Genomic DNA, 13,889 nt, shown 5'->3' on the forward strand with positions numbered 1-13,889 from the left:
ATTTAAGTCCCTTTTTAGGTCACCCAAAGTTTCATTGTTTTCTTCATATAGGACCTCAATACATTTCATAATACACTTATTCCTATGTATTTTGTATTTTTTGTTTGTATTCTGAGTGGGATTTTTCCATTATGTTTTCTAACTGGTTATTATAGGAATATAGGAAAACTCTTGAATTTTGAATACTTATTTTGTTATCAGAAATCTTACTGGGCTCTCCTATTAATCTTTTTAATTTCATTTTTTTCTATTTCATTTTTAGTAAGGAGTATCATCTAAAAATACAAATAATTTTGACGCTGTGTACAATAGTTACAGTTCACATTTTGTTTCCTGCCTTATTATACTGTCTAAAAATTTCAAGTTGGTGTTAAATAATTGTTGCCAGGGGGCTTCTTTGCCTTGCTATTGCCTTTGAAGGAAATGTCTGCAGTGTACCAAAGGATCTTCCTTTTCCATGGCAGATGTTGATTGTGAGGCACTATTTCCTGCTGAGCATACAGTAAGCTTAAGAATTCTTCACAGAGTACTTTAGGTGCCCACTATCAGCCAGCTGAAAATGGCATGCATAGAGGGGCTTCTATGCCCTCTTCTTCTCTTGCTCTGTTTTACTGTTAACTATGAGCTTAGCGACCGGGCGCAGTGGCCCACGCCTGTAATCCCAGCACTTTGGGAAGCTGAGGGGGGCGGATCACGAGGTGAGGAGACAGAGACCATCCTGGCTAAGACAGTGAAACCCCATTTTCACTAAAAATACAAAAAATTAGCTGGACGTGGTGGCGGGCGCCTACAGGTCCCAGCTACTAGGGAGGCTGAGACAGGAGAATGGCGTGAATCCGGGAGGCGGAGCTTGCAGTGAGCCAAGATCGCGCCACTGCACTCTAGCCTGGGCGACAGAGGAAGACTCCGTCTGGGAAAAAAAAAAAATAGAGATTAACAAAAAAAATAGAGATTAACAAGAGAAAAGCATAGAAATTTATTTAATGTTTTTTTTTTTTCAACTTTTAAGTTCAAGGGTACAAGTGCAGGATGTGCAGGTTTGTTACATAGGTAAACGTGTGCCATGATGGATTACTGCACAGATCATCCCATCACCCAGATATTAAGCCCAGCATCCATTAGCTATTCTTCTTGATGCTCTTCCTCCTCCCTCCAGCCTGACAGGTGCCCAGCGTGTGTTGTTCCCCATCATGTGTTCATGTGATATCATTCAGCTCCCACTTTGGTTTTCTGTTCCTGTGTTAGTTTGCTGAAGATGATGGCTTCCAACTCCATCCATGTCCCTACAAAGGACATGACCTTGTTCCTTTTTATGGCTGTGTGATATTCCATGGTGTATATGTACCACATTTTCTTTATCCAGCCTATCATTGATGGGCATTTAGGTTGATTCCATGACTTTGCTATAGTGAATAGTGCTGCAATGAACATACATGTGCATGTATCTTTATAATATAATGATTTATATTCCTTTGGGTATATACCCAGTAACAAGATTTCTGGGTCAAATGGTATTTCTGCCTCTGGGTCTCTGAGGAATCGCCACACTGTCTTCCACAATGGTTGAACTAATTTACACTCCCACCAACAGTGTAAAAGTTTCCTTTTTCTCCACAACCTTGCCAGCATCTGTTGCTTTTTGACTTTTTAATAATTGCCATTCTGATTGGCATGAGGTGATATCTCACCATGGTTTTGATTTGCATTTCTCTAATGATCGGTGATGTTGAGCTTTTCTCATATGTTTGTTGGTCACATGTATGTCTACTTTTGAGAAGTGTCTGTTTATGTCCTTTGCCAACTTTTTAAAGGGGTTGTTTACTTATTTCTTGTAAATTTGTTTAAGTTCCTTGTAGAGTCTGGTTATTTAATGTAAGTTTTATGTGACATGACAGCCTTCAGAAATAAAGATTCAGAGACGACTTAGGCTGCTGTTAATGCTAAAAAATAACTCAAATACTTTCAGAACAATAGTATCACCCAGCATTTGGGATTATTTTCCTCTCTTATTTGCCTTCTGTCTTGACTTTTCTTTCTTTTTTTATTATTATTATTATTATTATTATTTTTTGAGACAGAGTCTCGCTCTGTGGCCCAGGCTGGAGTGCAGTGGTGCAATCTTGGCTCACTGCAAGCTCCGCCTCCCGGGTTCACGCCATTCTCCTGCCTCAGCCTCCCGAGTAGCTGGGACTACAGGCGCCCACCACCTCACCTGGCTAGTTTTTTTTGTATTTTTTAGTAGAGACGGGGTTTCACCGTGTTAGCCAGGATGGTCTCGATCTCCTGACCTCATGATCCGCCCATCTTGGCCTCCCAAAGTGCTGGGATTACAGGCTTGAGCCACCGCACCCGGCTGACTTTTTTTTTCTTTAGATACCTAGATTGAAAGTGGTCTTAAGCCTTTGGAGTTCAAGACTTTTTAAAAATGGCTAAATAAATAATCTCTACATGTAAAAGGCCACTGATGCCTACCTCTATTTAAAGCAACTATTGAACTCAGATTCTGACGGGCTTCAAGACAGCTGACCAGAGACATCTCCTACTCATCTCCTCCACAAAGGAGAACCTAAATAGTGAGCAGATAATCACACTTTGAATAGATCATCTAGGAGAGAGCACTGGAATTCAATGGAGAAGTGACAGGAAACACCTAAAGCAAGGAAGAATAAGAAAGAGAGGCAACCTGCTTGACCAGGATCAGCTGGGAGCCAGGTGAGACTCCCCAATGCAAGGAAAGGTAAGTGAGAAACCCCCAGTGGGCCCCATTTCCACTATGAACTCCTGCAATCTTAGCCATGGGGGAGGGCCTCAACTCTTACAGGCCTTGAAACTAACATACAGAGCTGCCTGGAGACCACACAATGACACTGCTCCTGGGTCCCACACACTCTCAGAGACCTAAGCAGCTACAGCAAGGTGCCATTATGAGAACCCAATGCCAAGAGACTGCACGTCACCCTGGGGCTCAGCAGCACCTGCATTTACATATCCCTGGAGCCTCACTGACATCCTTTGCATGCAACCACTGCTGGAGCTAGCTCTGATGCTAGGGCCAAAGTGCAGGTGACAGGCTGCAACTGCCTTCAGCAGTGAAGCCACTGCGCACTTTCACATGCGTAGATAGTTTCCTGCCCATGGCTGTTACTGCTGTGGACTGCTGCATGTGAATTAAAGCATGTGTGGAACACAAGCTGCCACTACTGGAGATAAAGTCCAAGTCAAGCGTGGGCTGATGCTGTTAGGGCTGAAGTGTGAGTGAAGCACGTTTCTCACTCCCCTGTGTACAGTTGATGCCACTGAAAGCAACCCTGGCCTCCTCAGTTTCAAGGCTGTAGTGCATCCCTGAGTACTCTGCCAGAGGCCTAGGGAATCACCCTGACCCTGCCCACCACAGTGAGTGTCTGCACACACCATTGAGAGGCCTGAAAACAAGTCTGCCTTGCATAGCTTCATACCCCACCCCTCAGTGCTAGAGCACACAGTCCTGAGACCTGGGGAATTATACAGCCCGGGTCACCACTGTTGGTACCTGAGTACTTCTCTAGAGGTGTTGAGGTTGGACCCACCCACCCTGCTGCTACCATCACAGCTGGAACTTTTCTTCATGTGTCATTTGCAGACCTGGAAACTAACCTGCCCAGCTCATTGCAGTCACCATTAAGACCAGTGTGTATCACTTGGGATGCAGAGGATTTTCCTGCCGCTGCTGCCACCATTGCTCATGCCATGCCTGCTACCCAGAGGCCTGAGAACCTATCCATTTGTTTGGCTCACTGCTGCCACCACTAGCATCTGAGCAAGATGGCTATAGGCCTAAGAATCAGCCTGGCTGGACCTGCTATTACTGGTGTCAGCATACACCATACTGGGGCACCAAAGGCAGACATGCTGAATGCACTGCTGCCATCACTGGGCCCTGAAGACTGGCCCACCTGGTATCCCCATTCCTAGCAAAACTTCATCACAGCCTCTACTAATAACCACACTCTAAGCCATAAAGGAAATCAGACTCAACTAATACTGTTTACAGCCAAAGAATCATACCAAGACTGCAGTACTACATGCACCCAGAATTATAGCCAAAGCGCCCTACCCAACACTACAGATGCATCGTCAGGAAAAGGTCCTCCCCTACAAAAGCAAATTCAAAAAACTGGGAGAAGCAACCATTAGACTAGTTGCACAGATGTCAATATAAGGACACAGAAAACATTAAAAAGCAAGTAAATGTGACACCACCAAAGGAACACAAGAATTCTCCAGCAACAAATTCCAGTCAAAAATAAATTTACAAACTCTCAGAAAAATTCAAAATATTGATTTTTAAGGAAGCTCAGTGGAATGTAAGAGAATACTGAAAAACAATAAAAAAATTCAAGATCTGAATGAGAAATTTATGAAAGAGAGAGATATCATAAAAAAAAAGCGCCAAACAGAAATTCTGGAAATGAAGGACTCATTGAATGAAATACAAAATACATTTGAAAGCATCCACAATAGACTAGATCAAGCAAAAGAAAAATCTCAAACTTGAAGACAGGTGTTTTGAAATAATCCAGTCAAATAAAAATAAAGAAAAAAAAAAAGAACAGGCAAAGACTTCCCGACATATGGAAGTTCATAAAGTGCCCAGTTAGTCAAAATTTTGGAGTCCCAGAAGACAAAGAGAAAAACAAAAGGGACAGAAAACCTATTTAGGCCAGGTGTGGTGGCTCATACCTATAATCCCAGCACTTTGGGAGGCAAAGGTGGGTGGATTGCTTGAGCCCAGGAGTTTGAGGCCAACCTGGGCAACATGGAAAAACCCTATATCTTAAAAGAAAGTTAGCTGGGCTTGGTGGCACATACCTGTAGTCTCAGCTACTCAGGAGGCTGAGATGGGAGGATTGCTTGAGCCTAGGTGGTGTAGATTGCAGTGAGTCAAGATCACACCACTGTACTCCAGCCTGAGTGACAAAGTGAGACCCTGTCTCAAAGAAAAAATTAAATAAAAAAGAAAAAGAAAATGTATTTGATTAAGTAATAGATGAAAACTTCCCAAGTGTAGCAAGGGATTTAGACATGCAGATACAGGTTGCTCTGAGATTCTCCACTGCACATTATAGCCAAAATGTCTAACGTCAAAACAAAGAATTATAAAACAGCAAGAGAAAAGCATCTAGTCACCTATGAAGGAACCCCCATCAGACTAACAGTAGATTTCTCAGCAGAAATCTTATAGACCAGGAGAAAATATAATGATATATTCAAAATACTAAAAAAACTTCTTCCAGTCACAGATATTATACTCAGCAAAGTTAGCCTTCATGAATGAAGGAGAAATAAAGTCTTCCCTAGACAAGCAAAAGCTGAGGGAATTCATCACCACTAGACAAGAACTACAAGAAATGCTTAAGGAGTCCTACATTCCAGGTGTAGGATAGCATATAGTAGATGAAAGCATAGTATCTCTCATCATGGAAGCACATGAAAATATAAAACTTACTCACAGAGCAAACACACAAACAGGGAAAAGACTCAAATGTTGACAATATATAAAACCACTAAACAACAACTATAAATAGTGAGAGAGAGAGAGACAGAGAAAGACAGAATATACAAAACAATCAGGAATCAATTAATAACATGGCAGAAATAAGCCATCACATATCAATAATAACCTTGAATGTAAACAGATTAAACTTTCCATTTAGAAAATATAGACTGGCTGAATGGATAATAAAACATGACCTGACTGTATGCTGCCTACAGGGAAATCATTTCATCTATAAAAATACATAAAGACTGAAAGTAAAGGGATGGAATAGATTTTCCATGCAAATGGAAACCAAAGCAAGCACAAGTAGCTATACTTATATCAGATAAAACAGACTGTCAAAACAGTAAAAAGAGACAAAATGGGTCATTATATAATGATAAAGGGATTAATTCTACAAGAGGATATAATAATTATAAACATATATGCACCCAACACTGGGTCACCCAGACATATAAAGCAAATCTTATTAGATTTAAAGGGAGAGATAGACTTCAATAAAATAAAATTGGAGACTTCAACACCCAACTCTCAGTATTAGACAGATCATCTAGGCAGAAAATTAACAAAGAAACATTAGATTTAAACTGCACATTAGACTAAATGGGCCTGACAGACTTTTAAAGAACATTTCATCCACAGCTACAGAACATACATTCTCCTCATCAGTACATCAAACATTCTCCAAGATAGACCATATATTAGCACACAAAATAGTCTCAACAAATTTTGAATAACTAAAATCATATTAACTATCTTCTTAGACCACATGGAATAAAACTAGAAATCAATAACAAGACAAACAATGATGAAAGAAATTATAGAGAATGCAAACAAATGGAAAGACATCCCATGCTCATGGATCAAAAGAACTAATATCATTAAAATGACCATACTACTCAAAGCAATCTAAAAATTCAATGCAATCCCTATCAAAACACAAATTTCATTTTCACAGAATTAAAAAAAAATCTTAAAATTTATATGGAACAACAACAAAAAAGCCCAAATAGCCAAAGCAATCCTGAGCAAAAAGAACAAAGCTGGAGGCATCACACTACCTAACTTCAAAATATATTACAAGGGTACAGTAACCAAAACAGCATGGTACTGGTATGAAAACAGACACATAGACTAATGGAACAGAATAATCTAGAAACACATCCAAATATTTATACCCAGCTGATTTCTTTTTTTTTTTAAATGGAGTCTCGCTCTGTCGCCAGGCTGAGGGCAGTGGTGTGATCTCAGCTCACTGCAACCTCTGCCTCCCAGGTTCAAGCAATTCTCCTGCCTCAGCCTCTCAAGTAGCTGGGACTACAGGCAAGCACCACCACATCCAGCTAATTTTTGTACTTTTTAGTAGAGACGGGGTTTCACCATGTTGGGCAGAATGGTCTCGATCTCTTGACCTCTTGATCCACCCGCCTCAGCCTCCCAAAGTGCTGAGATTACAGGCATGAGCCACTGCACCTGGCCATCCAGCTAACTGATTTCTTTTCCTTCCTTCCTTTCTTCCTTCCTTCCTTCCTTCCTTTTTTCCTTCCTTCCTTCCTTCCCTCTTTCCTTCCTTCCTTCCTTCCACAGGGTCTTACTCTGTCACCCAGACTGGAGTGCAGTGGTATGATCTTGGCTCACTGCAACTTCTGCCTCCTGGGTTCAAGTGATTCTCCCAGCTTAGCCTCCCAAGTAGCTGGAATTACAGGCGTGAGCCACCATGCCTGGCTAATGTTTTAGTATTTTTAGTAGAGATGGGGTTTTGCCATGTTGACCAGGCTGATCTCGAACTTCCAGCCTCAAGTGATCCGCCTGCCTTGGCCTCCCAATCAACTGAATTTAAATTAAAGCTGTAAGAACATACAACAGGGAAAGGACTCCTTCTTCAATAAATGATGCTGGGGAAATTGGATATCCATACGCAGAAAAATGAAACTGGTCTCCTATCTTCTGTTGTATACAAAAATAAACTCAAGATAGATGAAAGACTGAAATATAAGACCTGAAACTACAAAGCTACTAGAAGAAAACATAGTGTAATCACTTCAGGACATTAGTATAGGCAAAGATCTCATGGCTAAAAACTCAAAAGCACAGATGAAACAAACAAACAAACAAAAACCAAAACAAGAAAAACTAATAGAACTGCATTAAGATATTAAGCTAAAAATCTTCTGCACAGCAAAGACAATAAACAGAGTAAAGGAACAACCTGTTGAATGGGAGAAAATATATATATATATATATATATTTTTTTTTTTTTTTTGAGACGGAGTCTCGCTCTGTTGCCCAGGCTGGAGTGCAGTGGCCGGATCTCAGCTCACTGCAAGCTCCGCCTCCGGGTTCATGCCATTCTCCTGCCTCAGCCTCCCGAGTAGCTGGGACTACAGGCGTCCGCCACCTCGCCCGGCTAATTTTTTTGTATTTTTTAGTAGAGACGGGGTTTCACCGGGTTAGCCAGGATGGTCTCAATCTCCTGACCTCGTGATCCGCCTGTCTCGGCCTCCCAAAGTGCTGGGATTACAGGCTTGAGCCACCGCGCCCGGCCGAGAAAATATTTTTAAACCATTCATTTGACAATGAAATTATATCTGAATACACAAGAAACTCAAAACAACAATTTAAAAAATGAATTCAATTAAAAAGTAGGAAAAGGATGCAAATAGACATTTCCCAAAAGAAGATATACAAATGGCCAACAGTTGTATATGGAAATTTTTAACATCACTAACCATCAGGGAAATGCAAATCAAAACCACAATAAGATAGCATGTTATTCTAGTTATAGAATGGCTACTATTAAAAAGATAAAACATAACAGATGCTGGCAAAGATGGAGAGAAAAGGGAACTCTCACATACTGTTGGTGGTATGTAAATTGGTACAGCCACTATGAAAAGCATTATGGAAATTTTTTTTAAAAGCCTAAAAATAAAACCCCCATCAATCAGCAATCCCACTACTGATATTTATCCAAAGGGAAAGAAATCAGTATGTCAAAGTGATACCTGCACTCCCATGTTTATTGCAGCACTATTCATAATAGGAAAGATGTAATCAGACTAAGTGTCCATGAAAGGATGAATGGTTAAAGAAAATGTGGTATACATACATACTTGAATACTATTTGGCCATAGAAAAGAATGAAATTATATCATTTGCAGCAATTTGTATGGAACTCAAGGTCATTAGGTCAAGTGAAATTAGCCAGGCACAAAAAGACAAATATCATATGTTATCAACCATGTATAGAAGTTAAAAAAGTTCATCTTATAGAGACAGAGAATAGAATGATAGATACCAAAGGTGGGAAGGGTGTAGGGGTGGAGTGGAGAGGAGAGGAAGAGAGGTTCAGTCAGTACAAACACAGTTAATAGAAGATATAAATTCCAATGTTCAATTGCAGAGTAGGGTGACTATAGTTAGCAACAATGTATCAATAGTCAGAAAAGAGAATTTGAAATGTTCTCAGCACATAGACATGATAAATACTCAAGGTGATGGATACCCCAAATACATTTACTTGATCATTTCACATTCCATGCATGTAACAGATACTCACATGTACCCCATATATATGTAAAATATTATGTATCAATTTAAGAAATCTTTTGAAAAAGAAATAAAGACCCGGGCCAGGCGCGGTGGCTCAAGCCTGTAATCCCAGCACTTTGGGAGGCCGAGACGGGCGGATCACAAGGTCAGGAGATCAAGATCATCCTGGCTAATACGGTGAAACCCCGTCTCTACTAAAAATACAAAAAATTAGCCGGGCAAGGTGGCGAGCGCCTGTAGTCCCAGCTACTCGGGAGGCTGAGGCAGGAGAATGGCGTGAACCCCGGGAGGTGGAGGTTGCAGTAAGCTGAGATCCGGCCACTGCACTCCAGCCTGGGCAACAGAGCAAGACTCTGTCTCAAAAAATAAAAAAAAATAAAAAAATAAATAAAGACCCAAAGGAACAAGAAAATCTGTATTTTTATGGGCAGTAATGTAGAAGTATGATTGAAGGACAAAAAGTTATGTTATAATGGTGATAAATTAGGAGGAACTTGGCAAGGTTGTTTGTTCAGATTCTTCTTGGTATCCCTGTGACATTCCTTCCCTCTGGGTATAAGACGAGACACTGATCACATAATGATATTCATGGGAGAAGAGAAGGAGAAGGCCAGAGAGTGACCCTCCTAGCTTTCATGGCCTGTTTCAGGGAAGAAGGGAATGGGAAAGGTTTTTCTCAAATGCCTAAGTGCTATATTTTGGGAACACTATCAGTGCTAGAAAAATTTATGGTAAAAAGGTATTACTGACCTAACCAGTAATAGTGGATCTTTAACTTCAACCCAATATACGTTTTTCTTAATGTAAAAAGTAAAATAGAGGTTCCTCTTCAAAGACTTTCCTCCCCAGTTAATTAGGAATAAATAGTAACTTCTCTTAGAAGCAAAGTTTATTCAAAGACTTGTGCTAATATTCTTAAATATCTGCTAGCCATGATAAAGAAATCAATGTACTTTATGTTCTTAGCTCCCACAATTTAGCCTAAATATTTGCCCTGGCATGTTTTTTATGGTCCAAGCAAATATTAGTTCATAGCCTGTTCTTCTTCCTTATTTGAAGGTGTTTTTACCTTTTTCAGCATTCCACAGGTTACTTCCTCCTTCCTTTGTTCTCCTCTACCTTTGCCTCTTTTAAAAAGTTCTAAGTTGCTAGCCAATTGGGACAAATACAGAATGTGAGGTCCTGTTCCAGCCAATGGAAACTGGACACAGCAGTAGATTGGATGCATCAGGTTATAAGTGACCCTGTCTCCTTTGTTCGATGTACTCTCTTGGCAAAACTGCTGGGGAGTATACCCTTTCTGCAGGAAGTGAAAATGGCCTTGCTGACTAAATTAAGTTTATGTTCAAGTGCTATTTCTTTACGGCACCAGGGAACAAGCATTTAAAACACTTAATCTCCTCAAATTCCTTTTACCAGAGAATTCCTTCTTTTAAAACTTTTTTTATGAGATGTCCTTACTTGCTTTTACAGTTTTATACTTCTAGACTTTAAAACACTGTTTTCTTGTACTCATCAGATAATCATTAACTACAAATTTTCGTTGTTGCCAACTAAAACAATTACTGAATTGTCTCTACATTTTTATCACATCAATTCGTATATATATTGACATTATATCAAATTATATCACTTATTAGGTAGCTTTATATGTTTTTTATTTTTCAGAGAAAAGTTGGTGTTATATAAGGGTAAAATTAGTAGGCTGTTATGTATCCATGAGCCATTATTCTCAATGTTAAATAATACTCAAATTACTTTCTTTTAGATGAAAAGAGATGACTTCAGTGACTTTTCTTTTATAATTCAGTGTGAAGCTAGCTTGAAGCTATCTTTAAATGTAACTCAATGTGATGTGCCTGCCTGAGGCAACTGACATTTCAGATTGTGATTCTTTTCACTCCAAAAGCAAGAAGGTCTGCTCTTTTCTGTAGTTAGAGCTATTTTAATGAAGTTAATTTAAGAGGTCAGAATCCAACTTGTGACTTCTCAGATTCTTTCATTTCCATTACAAATCATTTAAGGGAAAAAGGAGCAACTGACTAAAAGATATTGGTGAAGGACTAGAGTAAAACATTATTAATGTGAACTGTTATTTTGGAAAATCTGATCATCTAGACAGAGGTAATGAAAGCCATTGGACAAAATGCTTTGCAATGGAAATCAGTAAGAGTTCATTGGGGAGATTAAACTATTCACTGGAACAGAATTTTTAATCACTCTCAGTATCTGAGAATACCAGTTACATGATGCCCAAATCACATTATGAACAACCCCTTCCTGTTTTTCAGGCCAGGAGGAAAAAGAAGTGATTCTTGATCATTTGGTCTTGTGCATCACTCTGTTGGCTAGCATAACTACGTGAATAGATGCTGGAAACCAAATACAGTAAGTCTTCATTTCATGTCCTTGATAAGGCTCTTGGAAGCCTATGCAACTTTAGAAGAAACTACTTATAACAAAACCAATTTTGCCATAGACATATAGATAGATAGATAGATAGATAGATAGATATAGATATAGATAAAGAGTTAAGTTTCTAAGACATATTTCTGATCACAAAAACATCACTAAACTTTAATTTTTTTAATTTTTAATTTTTATTTTTGAGACAGGGACTTCCTCAGTTGTCAGGGCCGGAGTGCAGTGGTGTGATCATAGCTCACTGTCACTTTGATCTCCTGAGCTCAAGTGATCCTCCCAACTCAGCCTCCTAAGTAACTAAGACTACAGTTGTGCACCACCACGCCCAACTAATTTTTAATTTTTTTTTTTTTTGTAGAGATGGGGTGTCTCTATGTTTTCCAGGCTAATCTCAAACTCCTGGCCTCCCAAAGTCCTGGGATTACAGGCATGAGCCAGCATATTGAGCCACTAAACTTTTAAATAAAGACATAAAACACTTTTAATATTAAGCATTGAAATACATGTGAACTATTCATACATTTAGGATTAATAAATATAAGCACTATAATTATTTGCCCAGTTTTTGGTGAATCAGTAAGTGATGGCAGTCATGGTTGTTAAATCAAGGAACATCTCCTATTATCATGCAGTTCAAAAACTAACTGACAAACAGGGTGGGTGCTCTGTGCACTTTCATAGCTCATCATTTATTGTCATGTGTCTGTATGATTACCACCTACTTTATGAATTTTTATTTGACAATAATTTGTATTCATTCATTCATTTTTCAACTTGCTTATTAGAGTTCAGGGTCTTGGGTGGCCAGAGCCTATCCTGGCAGCTCAGGGCACAAGGTGGGAGCCAATCCTGACAGGCTGTCTCTCCATCACAGGGCGCACTTACCCCCACGCTCATTCAGACTGACACCATTTAAATGCACCAATTCCACACACATGCACAGCTTTGGAATGTGGGAGGAAACTAGAGTGCCCAGAGAAAACCTATGCAAACATGGGGAGAATGTGCAAACTTCACACAGACAGTGGCCCCAGCTTGGAACTGATTTTTTTTCTCATCAATGTTATAACAAAATGATGTTGAGTGAACCATTATTCAAAGGCCTGCTGTACCAATATTTATTGACTATCTAGGCAGTGTCTTGCAGAAGACATAAAGTAAAATCAATGTGTGGTATACTTTCTTAAAACTAATTTTAGTTTAAAAGTGAAGCATTTTGTCAAATGAAAAGATTATTTTGTTGTGGGATATCACTGAATTTTGTCAGTTGTCATTTTAGTGCTTAAATGGGTATTGATCATATATGTGAATTTCTAACAATTTTCTTGTAAACAAATGGAGGAACAAAAGCTTACCCTCTCTTGCAAAACAGCAAGTAAGCAAACAAAACCGCAAGCCAATAACTAACAGACATGCATATGTGCAAGTCCCGTCAGCTTCCTGATAAGATGAAAAGGAGTGAGAGATTTATTTATGTTTGTTTGTTTTGTTTTGTTTTGTCTACTTATGTTTGAGTAAGTCATACTATGGGTATGCAGTCATACTATGGGTATGTATTCATGGACAAATGATCATTCTCTTGATAATTAAAAAGAACTGAATATCAGCTGTAGAGGGAGATAGAAAGACAACAATGGACCCAAGCCATGAAAGTTTTAAGTTTGTAAATACTGTACATCCTTTTTCTTGTTCCAGAATTTCATTACATTTGTATTTCTCTGGTAAGTGGCATACAATTTTATAATCAAGAGGAACAAGATAGAATCTTTTGTGCCTTCTGCTGTGGTTGCTCAGTTGTGGTTTTAATTGTTGCACCAGCAGGGAAATAGATGGCTTTAATTCTAAAGAATTAAAAAGACTTGAGCAATATATGTATGCAGAAGATAGAGGCTGGAGCTCTTAGGAAAACTAGTCAGCCTTCACACACCTAGTAAGCAAGTTAATGAACTCCATTGGTAAAAGATAAATGAAAAGCGAATCTCTTTCCTTCTTTACTATATGGTTAGTTATTTTTATTTTCCTATGTAATAGGCATGATTTATGTAAATAGCATTTGTCTCTAATAGTGAAATGAGCATTGCATAGAGAATGAGAAGAACTGGGTTTAAACATGACACTATGGTTACTTAAATGTATAATTGTATCCAAAATTCCACATTTAAACTCCGTCGGTCTTTAGTTTTCTCTTTTGTAAAGTGAATATATTTTAGCACATAATTTCTAAATTCTCCAGCTCTTCACTAAATTATCTAATATCTAGTCCAGATTCAACTTTCCCCAAATGTCCTAAGATGTGTTTTTAGAGTTTTTGTAAAAATATAAAACCAATAGAAATTCACAAATTGCATTTAATTCTTTGTCTTTTTGGAGTTTGAAA

Source organism: Trachypithecus francoisi, unplaced genomic scaffold, assembly GCF_009764315.1.
Source record: "Trachypithecus francoisi isolate TF-2019V2 unplaced genomic scaffold, Tfra_2.0 Lachesis_group12, whole genome shotgun sequence".
In the NCBI taxonomy this organism is placed as follows: Eukaryota; Metazoa; Chordata; class Mammalia; order Primates; family Cercopithecidae; genus Trachypithecus; species Trachypithecus francoisi.